Source organism: Osmia lignaria, chromosome 5 (genome assembly GCF_051020975.1).
Source record: "Osmia lignaria lignaria isolate PbOS001 chromosome 5, iyOsmLign1, whole genome shotgun sequence".
Classification (NCBI taxonomy): Eukaryota; Metazoa; Arthropoda; class Insecta; order Hymenoptera; family Megachilidae; genus Osmia; species Osmia lignaria.
The window spans coordinates 11,686,417-11,712,693 of NC_135036.1; the positions used below are offsets into that span (position 1 = coordinate 11,686,417).

Consider the following 26,277-nt stretch of genomic DNA (forward strand, 5'->3'; position numbering starts at 1 on the left):
TTATGGCCGATCCATACAATTCATTAGAGCCGACAGCGTCTAGCTTTGCATGTACACCTCGCGTTCAACGAAACGTAAGCACCGTGTACTTTCCTCAGACACGACGGACGATCCTGCAGGATAAGCCTCGAAACGAATACCAGGACCGCTCGAAAATTTCATTCTCTACGTGAACTGATAATCGCCTAGTTTTGCTGACTTCTGTTATACATTGTTGATTAAAAAAAGATCTCATTAGATAGATAGAATTGGGACTTGGAAACTTTTTCCTCAGTCCTTAGAGTATTCCTGGCACAATGTTCCCCTACAGATACCAAGAAACCTTCCGGAAGGTCGTCGACTAAACGTCGACAGGAAAACGATGAAAAATAAAAAAAGAATAAAGTAGGAAGTGTTTCGAAAAGTTTCGTCTTATCGTTGCATGGAGAAGGGAGGCCGATACGACGAGAAACTTTCATTGAATCGACGTGACCCACTTTATGAATCGCCACGAACACGTACTTCGCAAAACGTACCGTGAGGGGCTGCATATTGAAATCTGGTTTTACGTTTCCAAACAGCAGATGCTTACCGGCTTTGCGATACAGTTTGCGACTACTCGACGCGTGAAAACTTGGCCTGAAACTTCGATACACGTCGAACACGTCGGTAGAATCTTAAACTTTTTTCAGATATATATATATATATAAAATGATACTCTCAGCAATGTTGTTCTAATACCTTTCACACGAAACTTTTACGATAGCTACTTGTTTAGATATTCTACTAAAGGTTTAATTAACATCCCGTTTTAATTCATCCTAGGGAATGTGTAATATGACTTTTCATCAAATTTTTATTTTTATCAAAAAAAGGTTTAAACATTTAACATGACATACAACTATGTAACGTAATAGGGACTTTGATAAGTATTCTTGAATTTTTTCAGACTTTTTAAAAGCTTGCAACAGTAAAAAAAATTTGGCTCAAACGACCTAATTCACCTACCGAGAGTTAATTCAAAATTTATGAAAATTATAAAGACAAGAGAAATAAAATTACGTTTCGAGATTGAATTTATACCTTGAAAGGGTTGTGGAAATATTCGAAAGCTTTAGAAGCCTTGCTTAACATATTTTTCACTTATCAAAAGCTAAAAATTTAGCTGACGGTATTTTGATTTTATAAATTAAAAGTTATTTATTCGAATAAAATAACTGGAACACTTTGTCTGTCCATCAATTAAAAACAGATGAATCTTTGTAATTCAGCGTAGTCGAAGCGAACAAGCGGATGCCAAAATTCGAAGAATTATACTCGGCGAAAATCTGGTTGGAAAATCAGCTAGCGCGTTATTATTCTTCACTGTCGAGGTAGCTGAATTTTCCGCGGATAGTTTGATCTGGTGTCGCGAAAATTCGCGTTGCCGCTGACAAACGCAGAATCGTTTCATTAGCGAGCCGGCCAGCGAAAGGAAATTGCGAATTGAAAATTAAACATGGAACGGGGCTCGAAAGGAGGCCGACATGGTCGATCAAAATTTTATATTTTCCACCACGCAACACACGAGCGAAATTCACGCCACGATGAAATTGCTTCTCGTTCGTGCGCGAGAACGATTGGAAAACTCGATTTCAGAAATAAAATTTCCTGTAATTTTGCCGTCTTCTGTTTGAAAAAACAAACACTTGAAAATGCTTTCTATTAAAATTTTATAAAAATCTAGGTGTCATAAAAGAAGAAAGGAATAGTAATTTAGTGTCGTCGAATGAGGTCCATGAGTTTAAACAATTACAGAAAAGAATTCTAGGTTCGCGGATCAATTTCTTTCTTGAACTCATTAATCTACAAAATGGGACGTTTCGTAAAAAGCAAGCAACTTAATGTTGTCACGGTACATCGAGCCAAGTATTTTTCTAATTCGCTTTTCTACGTTAGCGAGGATCATTAGCCGCGTTAATTTTGCGAGCGTTTCCCGCGAATGGAGCGTATTTTTCGCGAAGGAACAGAGACGAAGGAAAATAGGATGATTCGGCGGAGCCACTTCAGTCAGTCGGTTATTTCGGGGTGGCTGTTCTAGGGCTGGTTTTCCATGTGCTCGTTTTGGGGACGCGGTTACGCTACGGGCTAGCAGTTCCAGACAATTCCGGTTTCGCGAAGCCAGGAAAGATAGGGCCGGCAATTTCTTGCAAAAACAACCACCGCCCCTAGGATTAAAGGGAAAATGCAACGCACCAGGAGGTTGGGGACAATTTTAAGATGTTAAACGTTATTAAAAAAACGAATATTGTTGAAAAATTCTTTGAACTAAGTTTCTGCTTCTCATGACTGTAAAACAATTTTCAACTGATATCATGTAAGCAACAGCAGGAAGTCGATCCTTTTGTTCTTTGGTAACGCGTCTCGGAGGAAAGCTGGGGAAAATGCTCACGAAACAGCTTTCACAGGGCCCGCAGCCAAAGGAAATCTTTCGAAAATGAAACGGTCGCGCACATTTTCACCGCACAAGTCGTCGAAACTTTTCATTCGTGCTCGTGAACACGATGCTTTTTGCCTGTTGGTGAAACAATCTCCGCTTTAGGACCTCCATCTCCGTTTTCATCTCCTGCCGCGATAACTTCACGTTATCATTATCGAGCGCATTGTTACCGTTCGCTACACGCTGTTCAAAATTCACGAAATCGTTGTTGCAACGTTGGGGAAACTGTAAATTTCATAAACGCCTCCGAGTGTTGAGGGTCGAAAATGGGGAAAACAACGAGCACCCCGATGCTTTTGGAAAATTGCAACCAACCGGCTGAACGATGAACATTGCGCGTCATTAAATTAAACGATATGGTCTGTATTTATTTATCAAGAAAATATTTGCATTGCATCCACACAGTTGCTTTCGAGTACCTTTTCCTTCATTTTCTGAAAAAAAAAAAAAATATACTACTCGATGGAAATTCTATGGAATTAATATTTGGTAAATTGGTAGAAACAACGTTAGGGTAAATAGCGTAAATGAAACATCGTGTCCTGCAGCCCAACTATCGACGACGTAAAAAAAGAGGAAAAGGATTTAATTCCAGCCGCTGATTAGTATTCCGGTGCTCGTCTCGCGAACTGCGATCCTCTCACAAGGATACAGCCTTCTTTCTCCTTCTTCGAAGCCCGTATTCATCATTTGGTTAGAGGTGGAAAACGAAAGGATCATCTCCTTTCGTTCTTGCCTCGCATTACAGAAAAAGAGAATCAGCCGGTTTGATCGAAGACTCTTCGTTCTTCCAGTTAGTCTTCTCTTCCTTGTCGTAGCAAAGTCTTATAAGTCTAATAAGTTCTAAATTCTCCTTGAAATTTTGCGAAGATAATTTCCGAGAAGAATAGTTGATATTTCTTTCCGGACAACTGAGAATCTTTAGAATTTTTTGTTACACGCGAAACTTGTCATTCCAGCAGAAATGAATCGTCTACTTGTATTTTCCTCTTTGGGGTAGTTTTCTCGAAGATGAACGAGGAGAATCTCGACAGTGTTGATCGAGGACGCCTCATTCTTCTGCTCGTTTGTTTCTCCAGCACGCTTCAAGGTAAGTCTGAGTTATTACAGTGGTTTTCCATCGATGTCGAGAAAAGCCAGAAGTTGGAACAATACCTTTGGACCGGCTAGACGTTGAGGACAAAGTGGTGGGTAGCATGGTTGCACCACTTTCTTTCGCATTATAATAGGCCAGACACGGTGACTCTTGGAAACTTTGGCCAACTTTTGTCCGCAATATGCTCTTTTATCCCATACTTCTCCGTCCCCGTCTTTTACTTTCCCTTGAAGACCGGCGCCAAGTTACGCGTGCAACGACACCCAAGGGCATATTTTAAACTCACTCTGTTGAAATTTTCATCAAACTTCTCGAGGTTGCATTTTCACGTTTAATCCAGTCATGTTTTATAATTACGAACAGTTGTTTTTCGACAATTGTTTTTCGTCCATAATATTTCATTCCATACTTGGACAGCTTTATACTAGTTAGCGAGCTGGTTTCTGACCTTTTCCTTACAAATTTTCCGTTCACAGTTTTTACTCGATATGCTCCAGAATTTCGAATGAAAGATTTTATTTCAAAAAACATCCTGCTAAAGAAAAAAGTCACCATCTCTAACGTTTTACTATCGCTGCTACGTGCATCTTTCTACCCTGGTGTTTTTCCATAAATAACAATTCTAGAGTCGCGTCGAGCTTTAAAGGGGTTTCATCGCCCAAAAAAGGTCGAACATAAAAGAGCATTCCACGATATTTCGGCGATGAATAACGCGGCGGTTCTCGAAAACATGATTTTACGAGCGCATCCGTCCTTTTGCAACTTTTCTCGCTGAAAAAACAACGGTAACGAGAGAGAGAGAGAGAGAGAGAGAGAGAGAGAAATTCTTGCAGAATTCTTTTCTGACCACGAAGAAACACCGGTAAGGGCTCTGTCTCCAGGGTGTGATAATTTATTTCCTCTACAATGCCATCAGTACAATGCACGAGTTAAAATATTAGCTGGCCGACCGACCTTTCCAACCGACCGTGGCGTCATCCTTTCCACGTTTCTTTCGTTTTGCCTTTGGCAAGAATATAGGGCACGCGTGTACCTACGTATTTCAGCTAAGCTTACTTCGTGACTTCTGTGTTATTCAAACACAGCTACCTATTTGTAATCACGTTCAGGGACGTTCAGGGGATTCAACCCTTGCACGTGCTGCACCGCATGCTAAATAAAAGCAACCGTGCTGTGAATCTGAAAAGATTCGAGCGCAGTAAGCCTGCCGGTTGTATTCATTTGTGTCGCTTTCAAATTGCAAGTGATCAGGACAGAAATGATGTATTTATGGAATCTTGGATAGAATTTGATCGTTCGTTTTTAAATAGAATTGCATTTGAAGATCAATCGATTCTTCCAGATTTTCTGAAAGGTTTTCTTCGATCACGGCTATGAAAATATGGTAATTGAGTTGCAGCGTGAAAATCTGAACGATTCGTACGAGTGAACGCGTTACGAACCATCTACCCTTTCATGCAAAAGAAGACTTGCAACGTAACCGCTTTTATTCCATGCATCTCGTGTTCGCGTTTCGAAACACACGATGCATCGTAAACTCAGTAGCAGAGAAATGGCCATAGTTTTTACAACATCGGTCCATTCGGCGCTCAACGCGAATCCACGGAGAAAGCTAGCGCAAGTTTCGCATACCTCGACCTCGGAATTTTTATTCGTTCAATGTATATATTTACGAGAAACAATGCCATCGTTTAAATTCCTTCGAGAGAAGGAGGGAGACAGATCATTTTCCACAGTTTATCGACAATTTTTCCATCAACCTATGAGAAATTCATTGATCTCTATTTGATGAGCATAATTAATATCTACACATACACGCGAGTCTGATAAAATCTTAAGGGGTATAAGTTGGTTCGGAGCTGTTCAAAGCAAAAATCCCATTTTGCAAGCGTGAAATGGCACTGGACGAGGATGACGAATAAAATACTGCACGGATGGCGAAAGCACAACTGGCAAACGGCATATTTCCGATCGAAAGAGGCGGAAAATTTGGAGAGAACACGCGAAGAGAGAGGGTGCACGCGCAATTTATCCAATTTTGGTTGGCACAGGTGGCGGCCGTTCGGCTTACCAAGCGGCTCGCAAATGTGACGAACGCGTCATACGGTTACGGCGCGCCGCGGCGCTCGAATTAATCCTCTTCCTGTACGTTCCACCCTATCAACGGATATCTCAAAAAAAATGCCGTGTCCGTCGGGTAATCTGGGATAATACGCAGGGAATTGGAAACTCTGCTGGCCGTTGTACCACCACCACCACCACCATCGCCATCACCACCCTTCCCGTTTCTGGCCCGTTTATTTCCAAGTTGCATCGATAGTATCGCCTGAACCAGTGCGGCGGAGAGAAAAAAAGCGCAGGAAAATAAAATTCCCGCTCGATGGAGCCCCGAAAAAATTGTCGCTGGAAATTGAGTAGTTGCGAAGGCTGGCAAGCGATCATGATTTGTGATGCTTTTTTCGTTCGTTCCACTCGGATTGCGTTAACGCTACGGATCCTACGATGTCCTACCATCGAAGTGGGAACCCAAAAAATCTTCTCTCAAATTTAGACTTTCGATCCTTTTTTTTTCTTAATTATATGTGCCGATACTATTTATGCTAATACTGGTGGAAATTCGTTCATTCACGGAACAAATCGAAAGCAGATTATCGAGGTAAATCAACCGATGGTTATTGTGTTGAATTAACGAAATAATTTACAGGAAATGAGTTTCGAGAAAGGGTGCGATAACCAAACGAAATTAAATCCATTAATTTAATTCATTGCGCCTCGTTGCATGAAAACGTTTCTGGCCAAGTGACGACAGTGCCAATTAACGATTTGCAACGACCCTGCTGCACTTTCGTCTCGCGATAAAACGGAACAATTGATAACAAAACTTTCCCGCAGCTATTCTTCTGGGGTATATGTATAAGGAACAAAAATTTATCGAGCCAAGTTACTGGTCTCCGTTGCTTTTCAACCCGGAAATCAACCTTACCAAATTTCTGCCTGAAATAAAGAACGAAACAAAAGGGTAGAAGGGAATGGTCGCGAAATTTAATTAACGTAAAATGCGGCGCCACGAATTTTCCATCGTTGAGACGGCTGGAGATTGTGCATGGACTTGCTCAATGATTACTATACGTATTTAATAATTAATAAGCATTCCTGGGATTTCTGGTTTCGTTGTTTACCCTTTTGGGTTTAGTGAAGCTGATGTTGAAAAGAAGAGTACTGGGTTTGTAATTGTCGACGAGGTTCCTTATTGTACTCGCTTAAAAGAGTTTGAGAAAAATAAGAAAAGTCACTTTTTAAAATTAGTAGAACCAAATCGTCTAGCTATCGGTATTCGTAGCGATTAAGGTATCGATCACCGTTCGATTTTATCCTTAAAACGCCTTCGGGTAAAAAAGCTCTCGACTCGACGGGTCAGAAAGAAACACGTAGCACGAACGTGTTCCTATAAAATAACACACAATACCGGATGATTGCAACGTTCGGTGTATCGAAATCTACCGTGAGAACCCAGGCCCGTTTATTGCCAGTGTAATGGTCCGAGCAGAAGCGCACAGATTTGTGCAACACTTTCGAAAGAGGGTATTTTTCATCGTTGATTGTTATCGAGAGAGAGAGAGAGAAAATTGTAATAACAATTGCCACGCACAAGAGTAGAGAAATTTTTCCTATGAATACAAGCGAATGGTCTTGTTTGATCAATGAAAAAAGAAAAAGAAAAATTATATTTCCTCTGTTTTTAGGAAATGAAAATCAAGCATAAAAATTTCGATGATTATTAAAATCTCGAGTATTCTTAAAGTTCATTAGTTTCCTTGTTCATAAAATACGAATAGAGTTCTTCTGTTCTATTGTTTCGATATCGAGAAAACCGAGACGAAATAATTTCAATAACGATCGACTTCAGAAACGATGAAAAGAAATATTCTGTTTCTTCGTTGGAACAAAAGACAAGGACATCGAGAGACAGAAAGACAAATTCGTTTCGAGAATAAAATAACGAAGCGGATCTCGTGAATCGCGGGGTGTTAACTTAATTAAACGGAGTTTTAAATTACTACGAGAAGAGCAGAAGGTGGGGAGGTTACCTTCTGTCATCGATTAATTTGCTAATTTATAACGAGGGAATTTTCCTGATGTCGAAGAATTGAAAGGTCACCAACTACGAGAATAATGCTACAGCTTTTATTCGTGCTCGACTCGTAGCTTGAGCCCCTTGTTCCACATTGAAAAACAACTTTTTACATTATTTCCGAGAATGCTGCATTTTATACACGCTATGAGTTTCAGTTTTCCTTTTAATCTTTTAATTTAAAAATAACAAGACAAATCATTTACACAAAATTGTAATTATTAACAGAGATGGTGGGATTTGTTATAAAATATAGCCAAGAGTTTTGACGAAAATCTTGAAACCGTCGGAGTAATATTTCTGAGGGCATTAATTACCGTGAAAATATTGATCAAGAGGCCGTTAAGATGCGGCATTGTCTCGTTGCAGAGAAAAACATATTTGATGAACGAGCAAGCTTGAAATATTGTTGCCTGGAACATCTCCTGCGAAGATATTCCGTGATTCATTACATCATTACACAACGATTAAGCCCGTTTCTCTATGGAAATTGTATACGACAGATATAAACGTACACTTCTTACACTTCGTTGTACGCCATTTATTGCATACTATAATTTTACCAAAACCATTTCATCATTTACGTATATTTCATATAATATATCGAGCCAGAAAATATTTCACAGAGAAGATTTTCCTTTAGGAGAGTGGTTTAGTCGTGTCATTAAAAAGAATCGTGTGATCGTGGGTCAGTGTGAATCAGCCGTTTAATGAAATAATGGAGAGGAATAACCCTCTCTGAACTCGAAATCAGATTGTATGGATCCTCGAATACGAAAGGGGGAGACTACTGGTCTGCTCTGTAAATTTCTATCTCTCTCTTTCTCTCTCCTTCTCTCTCTATTTCGATTCCATCGAGCAACCTCTATCCCCCCGGATATAAATTATCGTCCACCATTGGACGGGATACTGTTTTATGGGCTAGGGATCAAACGTACACACATGGCGGTTACCAGGGAATTATTTTCTCACTTTATGTACTGATCATGGAACTGCTCGTATTTTCAATACTGTACACCGTGCAGTGAACATTATCGGTTATGTTGATTAGAAAAATGAAAGAATCGTTATTTTTTGGGGGGGGGGGGGGGGGGGGGGGGGCAATGCATGACGCTAGCGATTTCGAAGAAATTTGTTTTGCCAATTTATTCAACTTTCCTTTACGACTGTCCCTCAAAGATAAATCTTTCTATCTTGATCTCGTTTGAGTATGTTCCCTTTGTTTCAATGCAAATGGCAAAGTATACAATGGAAACGGTTAAGAAAGAATGGAAACCTTTCTGTGTTTATCTTGTACTTCTTCTTTTAACGAGCTTTAAAGGAAAACAATAACAGTATCTTGCAAATAAATTGATGTTTAAATAAACAAATAATCTTCTTTTTTCTTTTTTCACTATAAATGTAGCAGTTGTTAAGAAGACACGCTTATTCCCTTACAGAATCTGTCTCAACGGGTTCACTGAAAATTCAGACCGGAATTTCTCTAGAGAAGACGTTGCTCTCTCCATAAATTTTCCGTAAAATTGCTTTGCTCCTGTCACATTTGAAATACAAAACTACTTGTTCATTACCTACGACGTTTTCTCGATTTCTTTTGTCAAAACGTTTCTATGTTGAATGCAAAAAACAACTGAAAGAACAAAACACTTTTCAAATAAATTTCCCTTTTGCTCTTCAAAGATCGATTTACAGGGAAAAACCGAGGGGATGCTGTCACGAGCTACGAAACGTCGTTACCAAGCGCGACAAAAACCGAAGAAAAAGCAGCCAGAAACGGTGGAAAATGCAAATGACAATGGACGGTGCTGTCGTGGCCCAAATGATCGCGTATTTTTCAATTAAATACTACCTAGTTTTGTTTCCGTGCGACGCGTCCCGCACAAAGGGTGTCCTCCCTACCCTCTATCGAATCGAGATTGCCTCACAAAAGGGACGACACCCTGTGTTGGCTGGTTGAAAAAACCGCGACGGAAAGGGATGACCGTGTATTAAGTTTTTTTCTATCGTTGGTGATTGGCGACGCAGCCCAGCGGCGCGGCGCGGTGGCACGAAACTCCATGCAAGTACAAAGAGCCTTTTCTTTTTCTCCTCATCCCTTCTGGTCTTTCTCTGTTTTCCGCTGTTGAATGAGAGCCAATAAATTCACGAGCCGTATGTAACGATACCTCGTTAATAGAACGCCTGATATCTGATGAGAACGCGTTTCATTAAGCGATCCAACGGCTCGACTTCCATGGAAATCATGAATGAATTGAAACGAGAAATAATTAGCTCTTTAAGATGACTTGCTCATTTTGCGCGGGATTTATAACCTTTTTTTCAGGTCACTAACGATAAGTGTGCGAGATGTGTATGCAATGTCCTCGAGTGAAACCGTAATTTTTATCTTTAGAATAATCGAATTTACATATTTATCTTCGCTATAGAAAATACATGATTTTCTGTTTCTTATCGTTTTATCTAGAGATAAGTCAACGTGTAGGATGTAAATGGAAGGAACGTTTCCTCGACTCGATGGGAAAAAGGTCTTCGTTCGCGATCGTTTCTTTTAAGCGAACTGCTCCGCTTAATTCGATTCCAATAAATTGGCGACGGCTTAATGGGATCCCCTTTGCAGCGTTTCAAAGTTTCGAGAAATAGCCGATGGTTTCACAAGAAGATAAAAGTGGAAGGAGGATATAAGGGGCAGAAGAAGAGTAGAAAAAAATGTCTTGTATTTTTTCCCTCCTCTCTCTTTCTTTTTTTCCTACCCTTCTATCAAAGTAAGATAAATGCAAGCATGAGAGCAATATGATTTTTCAGCTTTTTATAATTGAATTTCTTTCGCTTGCTTCGCTAATTCCTCTCCCTCTCTCTCGAAGGTGCAATTAGTATGATTTTCCTTGCGAAAGACCTGGCACCAATGTTGTTACTAGGAAGCTGTTAGCTCCTCGTTTAACCTCGGATCAATCGTGACCCAGACCTGGATCAAAATTAGTCCCTAACATTTATCAACTGTAACGAAGGCTAATGAAATTGTACCTATTCATAGAAGATAGCGTTTTATGAAGAAACTGAAGAGGTTTGACGCGATTTCCTTATCGGCACGGAACGATTAAACTCACCTTCGTAAATAACGAAGCTTATTCCAACCAACACAGACGGTCAATGCCGGAGTAGGAATAATGAATCTTTAATAAGTAGGTACGCCGCCACTAACGAGGAGTGCAAGGAAGACGATGCTTTCGCTAGTTGTCGCCTGGCAGGGTGTCGTTTCGACCCAAATGCAAGGCGTCGCGCGTGCACATTTCTCTCCTAACCCTCCTAACCCTCCTTTTTTACTTATCATCAGACGGTGACACATCAAAAGGAAGCTTCAACGTAGTCAACGAATCGCACTTGATACGTTGAAACACCGAGGCCAGGTATTAACGAGTCCTCTCTCTGCTGAGCATGACGACAAAAAGTCGGACGTGACCTCGCTTCCGGCCCTTTCAACCGGTCGGTCCACCTTCTTCTTCTTCTTCTTCTTCTTCTTCTTCTTCTTCTTCTTTGGGCCAAGCGTTGAAACTGGCCTGTGCTCCTTTTCATCGGGACTTTTATTGTAACCTTTCTATTCAGACGGTGTGCCTAGACTAGGGTTCTTACGAAAATCCAAATATTCTCTACCAGTAGAATTTGGATAATTCAAACATTCGGGGAAGCACAAAAACAAATTGAAATTAGAGTATCATATCGCTCGAAACGCAAATTGCATCGCCGAGAGTTGTGAAACAATAACGTTGTATAATCTGACAGATAAACTAACGGGATCCATGTTCCGATATTTTCACGGTAATTGTCAATTATTCCGGCATGTTAAAATAACGAACTTCATATTACGATGCTTGAAATTATGCGCAACATTTATGAGGTACACGCGCGTGGAATTAGTGTTCATGTATCATTTTATTTTAGGTATAGGATATTTTAATTAAACCTTGTTGGAAACTCTCACATAATCTCTTGAACAAATAAGCTTTCGTTCCCGTACCATGTAAGCAATACCACACACAGTCGCGAATAAACAATCACAAGTTAAAGGGTTAATAAAGATCCACGCTCCAGTCTAAAGATCCATTTTTCCTCTAAAACGCTTAATACTTTTCTCACGTTCTAAGCTCGGTTTCAACGAATCCAAATGAACACTATTCCCCTCGAAAGCGTTCAATGATTATAATCGAGAGAACACGAGGCGGCTACGGCTGAAATTTTAATTGCCCTCGAGAACAATAAACGCCTAGAGATGGAAAAAGCAAGGAAACGGGGGAGAGAGAGAGAGAGAAAGAGAGAGAGAAAGTGAGAACAGAAGAGTTTAGCCGAGGGAGTTGATTAGTAAGGATGGTTGGAAGAAGTCACGGCACTTTCAGCCGCTCCTGTTAACAGAGCTGAAGCGACCTCGGCGACGAACTTGCAGTTAGCTTTTCATAAAGTTGCCTCGTTATATAAATGTCTGCTTTTCAGTGCTCTGACGCAATGTCAAGAGCCAGCCGTAGACACCGGACGTATACGAGTATACGAGAGTCGGACTGCTTGCTAAGTTCGCGGCCAACGGGTCGAATTTGTGGCCAGGTAATGCGATGTGTTTCCACATCCGAGAACATTTTGCAACGAACTACTCGCTGCTCGTGGGTAATCATTAGATAAGAAAATTTACCAACCAGTCTAAATAGTCTGAAATATTACAAGTACCTTAAACGAACGGTATTACAACCCCCCTTTTGCTAATGTTCTTCTACAAAGTTCCAATCTGTTCTAATCCCTTCAACCTAAAACCTAAAACTGACCAACTACTTAGTCACAGCCAAACTCTGCTCAAGTTTTAAGAATATTCTAATTATCCTTAAACAAACATTATAATTCCTCTGCTAGTTCTCCATACTATCCCTCGTTATACCGCACAAAGTTTTAAGCATCTGAAACTGACCAACTATCCATCGAACACCTCCCAGACCTCTGAGATTATTCGTCTGGAGCGAAGCTGCTGGAGGAAATCGGATGTCGTGAACGGTCTGGGTACGATCTGTCTAGAAGCAAAGCTGTCTCGTAAAAGGTACGGAAAAGCGACGGGAAGAACGTGTCACAATATTGGCCGAAAGATGGTGGAGTGCAGTGCCCTCGGGCGCGTCAGCGTGTCTGCGGCCAAGCGGACGGTGCGGACGGTGCACTCTCCGCGAGCATCGTGTTGTCTCGCCCGAGGAGATATTCATAGAAGAGAGGGCTTCAGCGAACTTACGAGCTATTCGTGGTTTCCCATAAAGGCCGACGCGCGACGGACGGAAGGGAGAGATCGGCCACTGATGGAGGAAGCGTCGCTTTATTTTTGACCCCCTCGAAAATGAAACAGCCAACGATGAGAATCGAGAGCTTTGCTTGATCCTGCTCTAATTTATTTTCAAAGGGATTCGAACGAAAGTCTTCCTTTGATTCTATTACCTACGAACGAAAAGATAGACAAAACGTTAATTGTATATAAGTTCAATTAACGAATCGACGACCAAGAAGATTCAATTAATCGGGAATTCTTGAAATTCCTAGGCGGCGTATCTGCGGTTCGTGGAAAAGTTTCGCGAGAGTTCGCTGTGGAAACGATTAAAAGTTAAGAAAGTATTCAAGTAATTACGTCGGCAGTGGATTCGGTATCGGACAGAAGCCTCGCCGGCAAAGTTAATTGCTTCTCGAGGTTTTGCTCCCATCAAACATCGCGGACAGACAAGACGTTCTCTTGTATGCACACTCGGCTTGTCGAAACTTCCGGCCTCCGTGTTTCCATGGAAAGTTTCTAAAAGGAGTATCGAGTCGTTGCGTGCACGTCTTCTAAGTAATTAGTCGCTAATTAATCAGTTATTCGACCAAGTTGCGTTAAACTTTACGGAATTCTCCTTTCTCCAAATACGCCTTCTACTCAAAGAACGTATACAATGTTTAATATACATTGTTCGTCGAAAAAAAAAATTAAGTCCAGACAAGTTCGATTTACTAAAAGAAAAGAAAAGAAAAGAAAAGAAAAGAAAAGAAAAGAAAAGAAAAGAAAAAAATTTATTATTTTAAGCAACGTTATCCACAAGTTCGTAGAACACGCGAATCGTCCATTAAAGTAAGAAGATAAGACCGGGTGATCGTAATTTCACGAGCGTGTAGAAGCGTGTAGCGGACGAGGAACATTTTAATCCCAGTTGGAAACGAAGAAATAACGCGGAGAACACGATGGGGGATTTGAGTCACGTACATCCCTTTATCACCGGCCGCGGGTGCTGGCCGCGCAAGGAAACGAGGGTTAATCGTCAGCGGGTATTTCATTAACTCGATTGGTTAATTGACTTTATCGGTGCACGCCGGGCGTCGCTAATTGCGAGAGGAATTCCGCTGCTCTTTGACGATCGCGGCCGACTTTGCCACAGCCGAGCAAGAAATTTCGCCTCGCCAGCATCGTGCTTTTTCCTTGCTTCATCTTTCGTTCTTCGTTTCTCTTCGTAGTTTACGCCCGTCGATTTTCGTAACATTTGTGTACGTTTCAAGAGTGCTTTCTTTCAGAGGAGATTCCAGAAGTATCGCTTGCAGGGGTAGCTAATACGTAAAAGTACCTATACTTTTCTATAAAAGTTACTTAACTCGAAACTTGTTAACGTTTTCTTTCACGGTCTTAACAATAGTTTCAAGCGTATTCGAGCAACGATGAGTGCGTTCTCCGCAAGGAAACCGGGTAATCCAGATATCTCCATCAATACGTAATCGGGGTGGCTTTGAAATATTGATTTCGAAATCACGTAGCATGCGCGATAGATCGCATGAAAGATTCAGTAACGCACACAGCTCGTTCCACTTCCGGCGATCACAATGGAGGCCGCGAATAGTACGCGAGTTGAAAGAAGAATTCCTCGAGGCGTTCGCTCGTGGATCAGCTCTTCTTTACAAAAGAACCGTCTTTGATACAACATCGAAGCGTTTCATTGATTCGATATTCGCGGGTAAATCGAAATCGATAACGAAAACTTCACTGATAGGTATCATCTTTCGGTTTGTTCGAAGAAACAAACAATAGATTATTTTTCCGATAATAAACGAGAATTATCCGGTCTCGTTCATCCTAGGAGATTTGCAGCTTATACAAATTTCTGCTTTAGCTAATAAATTTCTGGAAACATCAAGGGGTCTCTGGCGTGTGTGAATAGCCAGCCTGGTTTATTCCTCGAGACAAACAGATACACGACATAATAGACGACGTTAGTTTTTAATTACACATTAAACATTTGCACAGCCGCGAGGGATTCCTGTCGCTCTCACGGACGCTTTCAACGGAACTCGAACCTCACGCAACCAACCCCTCTTCCTCGCGACCGCGTTCCGATTCCTCGCAATTTTCTCCCTTGTTTACACCCTCTGGCTGGCTACCGGCGCGGCGCGGCGCGGCGCGGCGTGCGAGTTTCACAGTATTTTTTCACCGTCAAATCCTCTGCGGAGCTGAGCCTGTGTTCCATACTTTTCACGGTACTCTTTGTCGAGAGATGGCTCGGTAAATTGGGAATTCTGATTTGAAAAAGGAAATGAAACATCGTGCTTGTAAGGTTTCGTTGTTGGATCTGTGTAGGGAGTACATTTTTCTACTTTTCTCCTTCCTGTGAGACTAAAAAAGATTGGTTATTTATTATCGAACAGCGTTGGAGTTGTTGTTTCGTACGAGTAAATTCAAATCGAATATTCTCTGATTAAAACGTTAGCGGAAGTTTGCACTCGATGAGAGTCCGATAACTTAACGATGAAAGAAAACGGAAAGAAGAGACGCGTTAGCGAATCTGTCACGGTAACTTTTATTAGAAAAGTTCGTGGCATCGCGTCGTGTTATGCAGACGATGATCCCTTCTTCGACGAGAGAAATCTTTTTCGAGTAGAAGACCACGAATGACCGCTTTAAGAGTTTAATCGTAATTATCGCTTGAAGAAATAGTTTGTTATATTACCAATCATCTATCTGTTATTTTTCAGTGAAATTTTTCAGCGGAAAATCGATCTAGCTGGGTGTAGATGGGAAAACGTTCAGTCGAATTTGCAGCCGGGCATAAATCCGAGCTTAAACTGTGTTCGCCGCCATTTATAAAGCAGTAGCTCTCTCGCCTCAAAGTGGCTGCACGTCGATTAATGGAATTCCTCGGCGACGTGGTGAGCGTTCGTGCGAATAAATTCACGAAGGGTCGCTGTAGACCCCGAAGGGAAAAGCAAGAGGGGCACCAACCTCTTCTTCCTTCTCCGTTACCACAGAGTGGGCTGATCGTTAATGGGGCTGGTTTCGACGGAAATTGATTCGACTAGCAAGCACGAAACTGGCGTGGCGCTTACCGTCCTTCGATCACTGCTAAAGGAACTCCTGATACAATGCTTGAATCTTGATGGGGTTGGACATGATTCCAGGCAGAAATGTTTCAGAAAGATTCGATTTGGAAAATACGGAATTGTAAAAAGTAATTGATTCTTTTGAAATATCGAATGAATCGATAATTGTAATGGGAAAAATTTTTGATAATTAATTGGGAAAATCCAAATGGTATTTATTAAAGACTGACAGGTTGTTTTTAAGGGTTGCTCGATTCGTCGGGTCTCTGTTTTATGCTCATGAGTTCCAGGCAACTCCCTCCAAAGAACGAAGGTAAACAGAAACTGTTTTCTGGAGCAAACATCCAACGGATTGAAGAAACTTCTGCTAGGGATTTGTAGTATAGATTGTGGGCTTAGGAAAAGGCTATTTGTTGGCCTTCTGGATAGGCTCAATTGATTGGGGCAGTGGTCCAACAAACGAATCCTCTTTAGTTCGACTTTTTTACCCTCTGTACGAAAGCGTTTTAGATTTCACGAGAGATTTCATTTAAAAAAACGGTTGTTTCTTCAAATTCTTCCAATACCATTGCAGCTCTCCAAAACTGCTTAATCTCAATTTCAGCTAAATGAAAATATTGCTTGATCCCAAAGTAACCCCTCTTCAATTTGAGGCTTGCAAATAGCCAATTTCGTGTAACTTGTAGCCACACCCTTTAAATTCTGCCCCGATTGCTAAACACATTTCTTAAATCCTTAGCACCGACGTGGTTGTCGAAACTGATTCGACTGAACCACGAGAATCAACCCTCGGCTGAGAAGGATTTCCAAGGGTGTAATTTCACGGTACAGGGGAATAATTGTCTGATTTGCATATAATAAGGACGAGACTTGTATCACCTTATGGATGCACGAGTGCTTGATCCAGTCATTTGTTAAAAAATAGTCATACAATTTTGATTTTTTTTTTCGTTCCATTCTGCGAGAAAAAAATTGATTGATATCTCTCATCGTCCAATCGACCTACATTTCTCAACGATTTAACACATTGTTACAATGCCTAATTACGGTCTCGTACGCTCTTGGCTGAGTGCTATTCAAGCAAACCCAACATCCCCCCACGTGTACACACAAACGCGAACAATCATTCTTCTTCTCTCGCGTCTACCTACCACGAGGAAATATAAAATAGGATACAGGATGCAATGAGGCGGGACGAAATCTAGCCGCTCCTAGACGCTCCTTTTACCAGCGCCGCTAGCTGTAATGAACATGCTCACGAGTAATTACCATGATTGCCCTGCTACCGCGGCTGATTTTGCTTCTCCTTCCATTCTCTATCTCTCTTTCTCTCATTTCACCGTAGCAATTACCTACTCTAATTACCGCGTTTTGTCCGACTGGTGCTACTTTCGACGAGCAACGCAGTTAACCGAAATTTCGTCGTCGGAAGGGTCGCATCGTCAGATTCACACGTCGCTCGCCAGATTGTTCGCGGAATCGCGAACCTACTGCTCGATTTTCTGTTTAGAGATTTTAAATCCATCTCTTCACCTTTTCAAGATGAACGAACCGAGGTCAAGTCGAAGCTTACGATTGCATAAAGCTGTTGGCTAGGATCCAAGTGTTTTTTCTACCAATCGAGGAGTTCGATAGCGTGTAAAACACTTGAACAAAAAAACAGAACTTGTGAATTTTAAATTACAACGCAAATTATTCGGAAACAAAGAAAGAAGAAAGACGAATACGTCGAGTCGCGTTCTTGCAGTGTGATAAGCGTCCGGTTTCACGGTATTCCGGGATTTATAAAAGCCCGGGGCCAATTTAAATGCATGAATGCACTGGATGAAAAATACGCGCGAGGAACGCGTTAAGTCGTGGAACGTCGACTGAGATGCGCTTGCTGATAAAGTTCACCGCATTTTTCCGCGAAAAAAGCGCTGTCACGCTTGGAAAAAGAATCTTCATCCAACGTGATTCAGGCTTTTCAACATTTTATACAATGGTATTTTATTGAAAATCTAGTCGAATAGGAATTGATCGGCATCAAATTCGTTCCAAATGTGTCCGTTATGAACTTTCTTTTAGATGCAGTAAAAACTAGCCTTATTGACGTTTATGTAAATGCATATTTTTTATACAAATCGTGGATAGCTTTCGTTCCACGTGTTCTGAGGGATCATGTAGTTTACATCATGATCATTGTTATCGTCGATGTAAACGTTAAACGATATCATATCAAGGGTGCGTTTAGCGATTACGAAGGGGATGAAACCGCTTAAGTGCTTTTGCTTCAAAATCAACAGAGTACATTCGTGTGCTTTGCTATTCCCCACGGTAATCGCAAGAAAAGCTTAGCTACACTTTTTTTTCGATTTATCTTCAAGCAATTTGCGCGACCGGGTCTCGTTCATTCTTTGATCAGAAGCGTGGCGAGCTTAAAGACTACCCAATCCATAAAAGCGGATTCCCGGCTGGATATAACCTTCATTATAATATTACTCTTTGCAACGCGTTGGTCATACTCATCTTTTTCGTGAATCAAAAACGTAATACACGCTGTGCTCTAAATAATCTGAATATTCTTTCATAAACTGTCTTCTAAGAAAATGGATATGCTTCATCATTACCATGGGTGATTCGCATCTGCTCCCATTTTCGAGAGATTAAATTATGAAAACGCACACTGTAATAATCTATTTCAAGCGTTTATTGCTAAAACACAGATACGTTTTCTGCTTGTTCGTTGCAATTAATTAAAACGAAATCAGCATATTATTATGTTGGGCTGAAAATTTGTTTGAAATCTGTCCGTTGCAGATCTGCTACTTGACGTTAATTAAATCGGCGATTTCATCAATTTTAATACTTGAAAGCAGATTTACAGAGTTAAGTGGTTACATGGACGATTAAAGAGCGAAGCGTAGCTTAACGATTTCTCTTCCATCATTGTCATCGACGATATTCCCTAATATCAGACGAGCGGAAGGAAGGAAGGAAGGAAGCTTAAAAGATCGTCGCAAGTAGAACGCTATCCATCAAAATCAAAAAAACACCGCCACGATTAAGACGCGTTTACTCTCTCGTGCCACTCCACAGGTACTTCGTTATTTTTTGAGATCACCGACTCGCTTCCTTTTTCCTTTTTCTTCCTCTTTTCCGTTTGCTGATGAGTTTGCTTCATTAGCTTCGTATACAGGGTGTTCATTGGGATTACATTGAATCTTTCATTTATGGCACGGCATTGAGACAAATTCGATTATAAATCAACTTGTCCGATACTCGATGTTTCGATTATTATTATTAAATTATAAAATAATCTTATTCTATAATTTTTTAAGGAAATGATTACTGGAACACCCTGTACATATAAACTGTCAGACTAAGGAAAGGAAAATAAAGAACGATGAACAACGAACAAACGGACCAAGATAGGGGTAATGAAAAAGAGTAAACGGTACAAAGGACGGATTTCGCGGTGTCTGTAGCTTGCAATTGTTGGAAAAGACTGAACCAGTTCTATTTATGCAGTGGCGCCCTTCAGCTTTTCGCTGTGTAAACGGTCGATAGGAACGAGTAATGAAAAATACATTTTAAGAAGGATCCAGAAATATACCAAATGATTCAAATATGGTATTCGTGGAATTCATAAATATAGTCCGGGTCTTAAAACGGCAAATCTTTTTTTCATATGAATTTTTGATTCGATCAATTAAAAAATCATCAACGGTATTATTTATCGACGAAAGACTGTAACGATAGACAAAAAAATTGAAATAGGTATTTTACCTTTAATTAAAATTTTATATACGTATAGACAGAGAATTCACATTTCACAGAGGAGTGCTAGCAAAGAGCGGGTGAATGACCGGTTTTATCATAATATCGTTGGCGCGGTTAATTTCTTTTTTGCACCGAGTAAATGAGCCATCCGTCAAAGGATGCGAAGAATTCAAAGATAGCGCTTCGTTTCACTAAAAAACTCTTGAAAATCATTCTGAGAGAGTTCATGATATTGTTTCGTAAGTTATATTTTTCTCAACGACTGTCAGCTATCGTCCAACTAATTACTTTACATCGAAACTCTTTTTCAAATTCATAATGAAATTACCTCGAATTCCTGAAATTTCAAATTATCTAGTTAACTTCGAATCTTTGCGAACAACAAGCTTTCTTATTTCGAAACAACTGAATTCGGATAGATAAAGAGCATCGAGTGTGTTCTCGCGAATGTTACTCGTCTGTTTGCGGAAGAACCATCTGAAATATTAATCACGCCATTCGTGTCGAGTTTTCGCGACTGAAGATCCTCGACAAAAGGATGTCGTCTTGTTTTAACGAATGAAACAACCGTGAGGGTTGAGCGGGTGGGGTGTGCAACGTCGAGAGAAAACTGACTGTTAAAGCGACGAGTTCGCCGTCTCTCGATTAGCGACGACCCATTATATAAACGGGAGCATAGTGTACAGTGTACGGCTTGGTACACGTTGAAAGGAAGAAAGAGAAGCGACGGACGACGCTCGGTGAAAATCAGTTTAAGCCCGGGGAAGAGAAGACCGACAGAGAGAGTCATGGCGAGGAGAGGACAGAATAATGGATGGTAGGCCCGCAGTGTCAGGTGCAGCACGCCAAAACCGCGACGTCCACACTCTCTTCGTGGTGTTAATCGAACGACGCGACGCGACGCGACGCGACGGGACGTATGAGCTAATCTACTATGTACAAAGGCAGTTCGTACTACTGCAAGTTGTCTGCTCCGCTTGAAAGCTAATAGCGAAGAAGGTTGGAAAGAATTGCATTAATTTTAAGTAGAACATTGCCTATCTAAAGGTTCTACCTTTTTAACCCTCTATATTCCTGCTGTGAATAGCTCCATTTTCATTTTTATTTTTCAAACTCTAAACTCTAATTGTAAATTTATTAAAACAGTTCGAATCACCACCCCTTATTGTAGATACTTCGAAATGGTTGATCAAATAGTTGGCTGAAGTAGCGACTGTCATCGCAGATCGGCCCGGGGTTCTAACCATTTTTCTTTCCGGATCATTTATCATTACACCATATCCTGGCATCAGGGTGAAAGCATCTTCGCGATACCGGTTCGAGTTTTTCAAGGATCCTGGATGCGGCGTTTCAATCATGTCGAGGACACCTCTATACTTCCATCTGGTATGGGTGCTTCTCCTTGAATTCGACAGGAATTTCGTGCAACCCAGGCACATTGTATTTCCTTCAACAGGCCGTCCATCAAAACGTTAAGAGACAAGCCTCGTATGGGGACGGGCTGGAAATCATAGTCCTACATGTGAACTGTCTACCAGCAACGAGCCGAGAGAGCCCCTGACCCTGTAATTCGCTCAGCCCGATCATTCGTAATCCTCGATCACCATTCTCCCGAATTCGAGACTCGATTATCACACGCGAGATATTATGCTAGTCCCTACTGACAGCTCTACGTCGACACTCGATCAAACCGCGAGACAGATTGATGGAGTTCCACCATCGTCGTTGCTGTTCTCCCTGTGTTACCAGGCCGTTGCGGTATACGCGCGGTTTAAGGATCAGACGGAATTCGATTATCGATTCATCGAATATAGACTATTTATAAGAGTATCGATAGAGATATCGATGGTATCGCGACAGATTTTCAGTCTATCTTTCTATCGAGCCAATTCGGTAATTTATTTTAACGAGTTTTTCATACGTCAACGATCACTCTTCGTGGAAATCCGTATACGTATACCCCGATATTGTTAAACGTTCTATAATATTTTCGAAATATAGATTGCTTCATTTCGTTCGAATTTTAAATTTAATCCTATCGCAGGCAAAGCAACAATTTCGAATAATTTGAAACTTCAATCCCTATCGTCGTCAAATACACATCAAATATATCAGGTGAAATTTTCATCTGCACCAGTCGCAATCGTTCCCGCACACGGATACAAATTTTTATACTCGCGAAATAAACGCGGATCCTATCCTATCCTATCCTATCCTATCCTATCCTGACCTGGCATCGACGATGCTGCCAAGTTGAATGGTCGCTTTCATTCGACGACGGCTCAGAGCGTTCGAGTTTGTTCCGGTCGTGGTTGAAGCGACTCGGTCTCTTCGTCTCAAGTACACCTGTTAAAAAGGAATAGAGAGAGAGAGAGAGAGAGAGAGAGAGAAATGTAGTAGCAAATAAATAAAAAAAAAAGAAGGCAAACAGGTGGAAGGAGTGGAAGTTTGAAAGAGCGTCGCGATGAACGTAGACCAGCGTCGTCAATGAAACTCCAATCGACGATAAAACGCGCAACGTGACGTTCCGGAAAATTTTTACCGAACCAGCTCTCCGCTTATCTCGGATGGTAGCGTTTTTCTCATTCGAGCGTTTTGCAATTATTCGAAGGAAAATGAAAAAAGAGATACGTCGCGGGACAGAATCGCTTGGAAACTGTAATATACCATTTCATAAAGACTCTTTAAAGTTAATTTAGAATTATTATTCTATCATATTTAGTAATGCACCAAAGAGGGGATGCAGGTAGCAAGAAGAAAGAAGGTATTGCTTTTTCTATGGCGCAAGTGTTCCATGTTCTCGTGAAATTAATGGATGATGTTGTTTCGAACGTAACCGGCGTATCGTTGTACAGAGCGGGCAATTACCTCGAAGTAACTCGCTACCGCGTAACGCTTCTAATTAATTAGCCAGTATAATTCTCGCGAGAACGAATATACTCTGGCATCTTGGGGATTATTTCGTTCGCAAGATTCATCAGAATACGGGAAAGTGTACTTGGCAGATTTTATACGTTATTTAAGAAACTGAAAAATAATATGATTAATTTAAAATTTACACACGATAATGAAAAGTGTCAGCGATTTAAGGAAAACGAAAAATACAGAACGATTGAATTTACGAAATGTAATCAACAAAAGAATATCCAGTGTGAAAATCATTGTTCTATGCATCGATCACGTTCGCTCGTTATTTGAACGAGGCACACAAGCTTCGGCAAACACGGTAGCACCCTATCGGAATATAATTTCCATTGTTTCATATCTCGTCGGAAAAATAAACACGTTCTCTCGAACACGAAGCATCAATAGAGAGTTAAACGCGATGGAAAAATTTCGTTTCACTGATTTTCACGTGAAAATTTCGTTGATCCTTTGTAGTGTTATCGTATACCGGATTCAGCGTGTCTATTTTCAAATAAAATAAAATTCTACCTTACAATTCTCTTGTTATTTCTATTCATTCGTTATCTATTGTCGTTGATATCGTTTGATATCGTCTGAAAATAAATGTTTGTTACATTTTAAATAATTTCAATAGCTTCAACGATTTGTTCGAGCGTTCTTCAGCGTAGCGTCAATATTTGCACGATTATCGGATAAAAGTGTGTACCCTATATACCTAATATCTTTGGATAAACATCGAACTATACGTTCGATAAAGTTCTCGTAACCGAATTTCAATGTTAACAAAAGCAAGAACGTGTATACACGCTACCGTTTTACGCTGCACCAACAGACTCGTTCCGGAGCATTATTGTTACGACGTAATCGAACGACACCAGATAACGCTCGGTTTTTTTTTTTTATATTCCAACGATTATGAAAGTCCATTGCTTTATCGAGGTTACGTCGATGGATTATAGAGTCGTTTAAAACAGGAATCGCAGCGATCTGACCCCATTGTCGGCCGATAATGAAGCTACGACGAGTGTTCCGTTATCAGAAGTGGTCAGGTTATCGCGGGATACTAAACCGTTAGCTTTGAAAGAGCTACACGAGATCGCGATTTCTATGAGCTGTTCGATCTCTGTATAATTCACTTCGGACCAGAATGAATTTGTTACAGGACCACTCAACTCCATACAGCACTTAATTGAACTGACGACCGAGACAGCTGTCGCGAATTAATTTCCCTTACAGGTGTCAGACGCAGACCTATGTATGTACAACGCAGTTGTTGCTCCAAACATTATAGCAACATTACATCTTACTTAGAGTGAAAGATCATTGCTAGATCAACGTTTGAACTAATTGTAAGATACGTATGCAAGTCTACGCTATTTTCAAATAAAATTTCAATCGTATACCCTCAATACCAAACAAAGCTATCTGACCAGGCTGGGTGCAAACGATCAATCGACGATTCTATTTCGTGAGAAATGTGGATTTCTGATCGAAGAAGCATCCAATTCGATTCTGTTCGATTGATCTTGAACAAGAGTTCGACTTGGTATAACAGCTTGAAAGACACGATTTCTCTCGATACCCGTGTACACCCCACTAAACGTTTGACGAACAATACGCGGATCGTTAATAATTGAACAATGAGCCGACTAGCTACAGGCAATCAGGGACGGTCGTTAATTCCGAACCGCGCGCGACGCTCTAACGAGCTCGTCAAGATCACTTTGTCGAAGCGTAACAACTTATATTCGTTAGGAGTTGAGTAATTAATTTCATATAGCGCGGTGGGAACAATTGCTTGTTGAAAGTTTTGCTAGGTTCCTGTGTTCGCTTCTACTATGCGTTGTTGTTTGGCGACGATCGTGCGCGTCGATCGAGCGAAACTGTGTCACTCCTGTTCGAACTGTTCCATTATATCGTTGTTGTTTAAATTGCTTTTTACAAAATTATAAGATATCAAAAATTTCACTAATGGGGTAGATCATAGATTGTTGAATAATTAGTCAAGGAATTAATATCGTTTCTTAATTTACAAAACACATCGATTTAAAACAAAAGTTCACGTATTACGAATGGTAGAAAATTGTTAAAATTTAAGGTACACAGAATGATGCCCTCGTAAATTATTCTCTCACCCCGTGAGCTCAGATTCGAGAGAGACGGTAATGCTTGTGGTCGTGAAGGAATGCACAAGGAAACCCTTGGAACTCCGTTTACAACGATCTATTGCAATTATCATCGCGTTGCCCTCGGAGAAATTAGTCACTTGTCAGGCGTTTCATTTTGAGAAGTTTCTTGAATTGTTTTGTACACTAAAGAACACGTCGTTAGCCTTCCAGAATTCGAATCTTATGAATAATTCGGTAACTTGGTGAATACTGAATCCGTGTTCAGAGGAAATTCATAAATTTTCACTACCGTTACTCACGAGTTGTTGACAGTTGTTTAGCGTAACTTTTAAGAGAAGGAGAAAGAAATGGGTTGTGTAGGGCAAGGGGGTTTAACTCGGGTCAAACGATACACAAGAAACGTACAATGTAAACTCATATTTCGTAATGCATCGTGCAACGTATATAAATCTACCACTTCCGTATATAAATTATGCGCTAATGTATCGAACTGCTGGACGTCTTGGATTTTGAAGTTCCTTTGGAAACGAACCAAAAGTGCGCCGCGTTTTCGAGTGTCCAGCAAACATCGTGACGCGAACCACTTCCCTGATTTATCACAGCAAGAAATTTAATTAATTACGATTTCTTAGGATATTTAAATTTATTTATTTATTTTTATCCGAAAGATGAACTCCTATATCAATTTATACAGAATTTCGCGAATACTCTCGGCCCATAACAGCAACGCAATATTTCATCCTGCTCAACTTAAAACTGTTGACGGAAAGAAACAAATATCTGCAGGTGTCCAAACATTGGCGAGAGTTAATTTATCCGTTCAAACGAGAGAAGCTTTTCATAAGTTACTGCTTTTCTACGCTTATTTACCTTACTAACGGAAAGGAATATTCAATGCAGCATCGTGTTTGCAACGCGTGAAACATCTAAACGAACCAGTAATTGCCGAATTGTTCTCCCAAAGTATTACGTCAAAGTAATTGTTAGCCTTGATTCAAGCCATTAGAAAAAGTAATGAAAAGGATAGAAAATGCAACGAGATTTTAGCCTTGTTGTAGTTAACAGAGTAATCTCTGTAGACATACATACACACATCCAGACATAACCTCTATAGTTAACAGAGGTGCAACGCAGTTGGTCCTCGAATTCACAAACAAAGGGAAAACAAGTTATCTGGCAAATGGACGCGCGATCCGTTGATTGAAAATTTCCAGCCGGTAGCCAGGGCTCGCCCTCGTGGATATAAGCGGATTAAGCTCCATCAAAGCAAAATACGTCGGAAAAACAGAGACGCCTGGCCATTGGCGTAGCAGATCGGACGCGATTAGAAGCGAATTTCGCGATGACACGGACCTCTTTAACGTCACGGTCGTGTTCTCAAACAGATTTCAAATGAGGAACGCGAAAAATAAAGAACGATAATAATCACGTTCATACGCACGTTTAT

General features: G+C 40.7%; 1 protein-coding gene across 1 annotated transcript in view; it reads right to left on the reverse strand.

The window, feature by feature from the left end:
* The window catches only part of LOC117604849 (uncharacterized), a 52,899-nt gene that overhangs the window by 26,425 nt on the left and 197 nt on the right, over window positions 1-26,277 (reverse strand). The gene's annotated exons all lie outside the window — the stretch shown is intronic.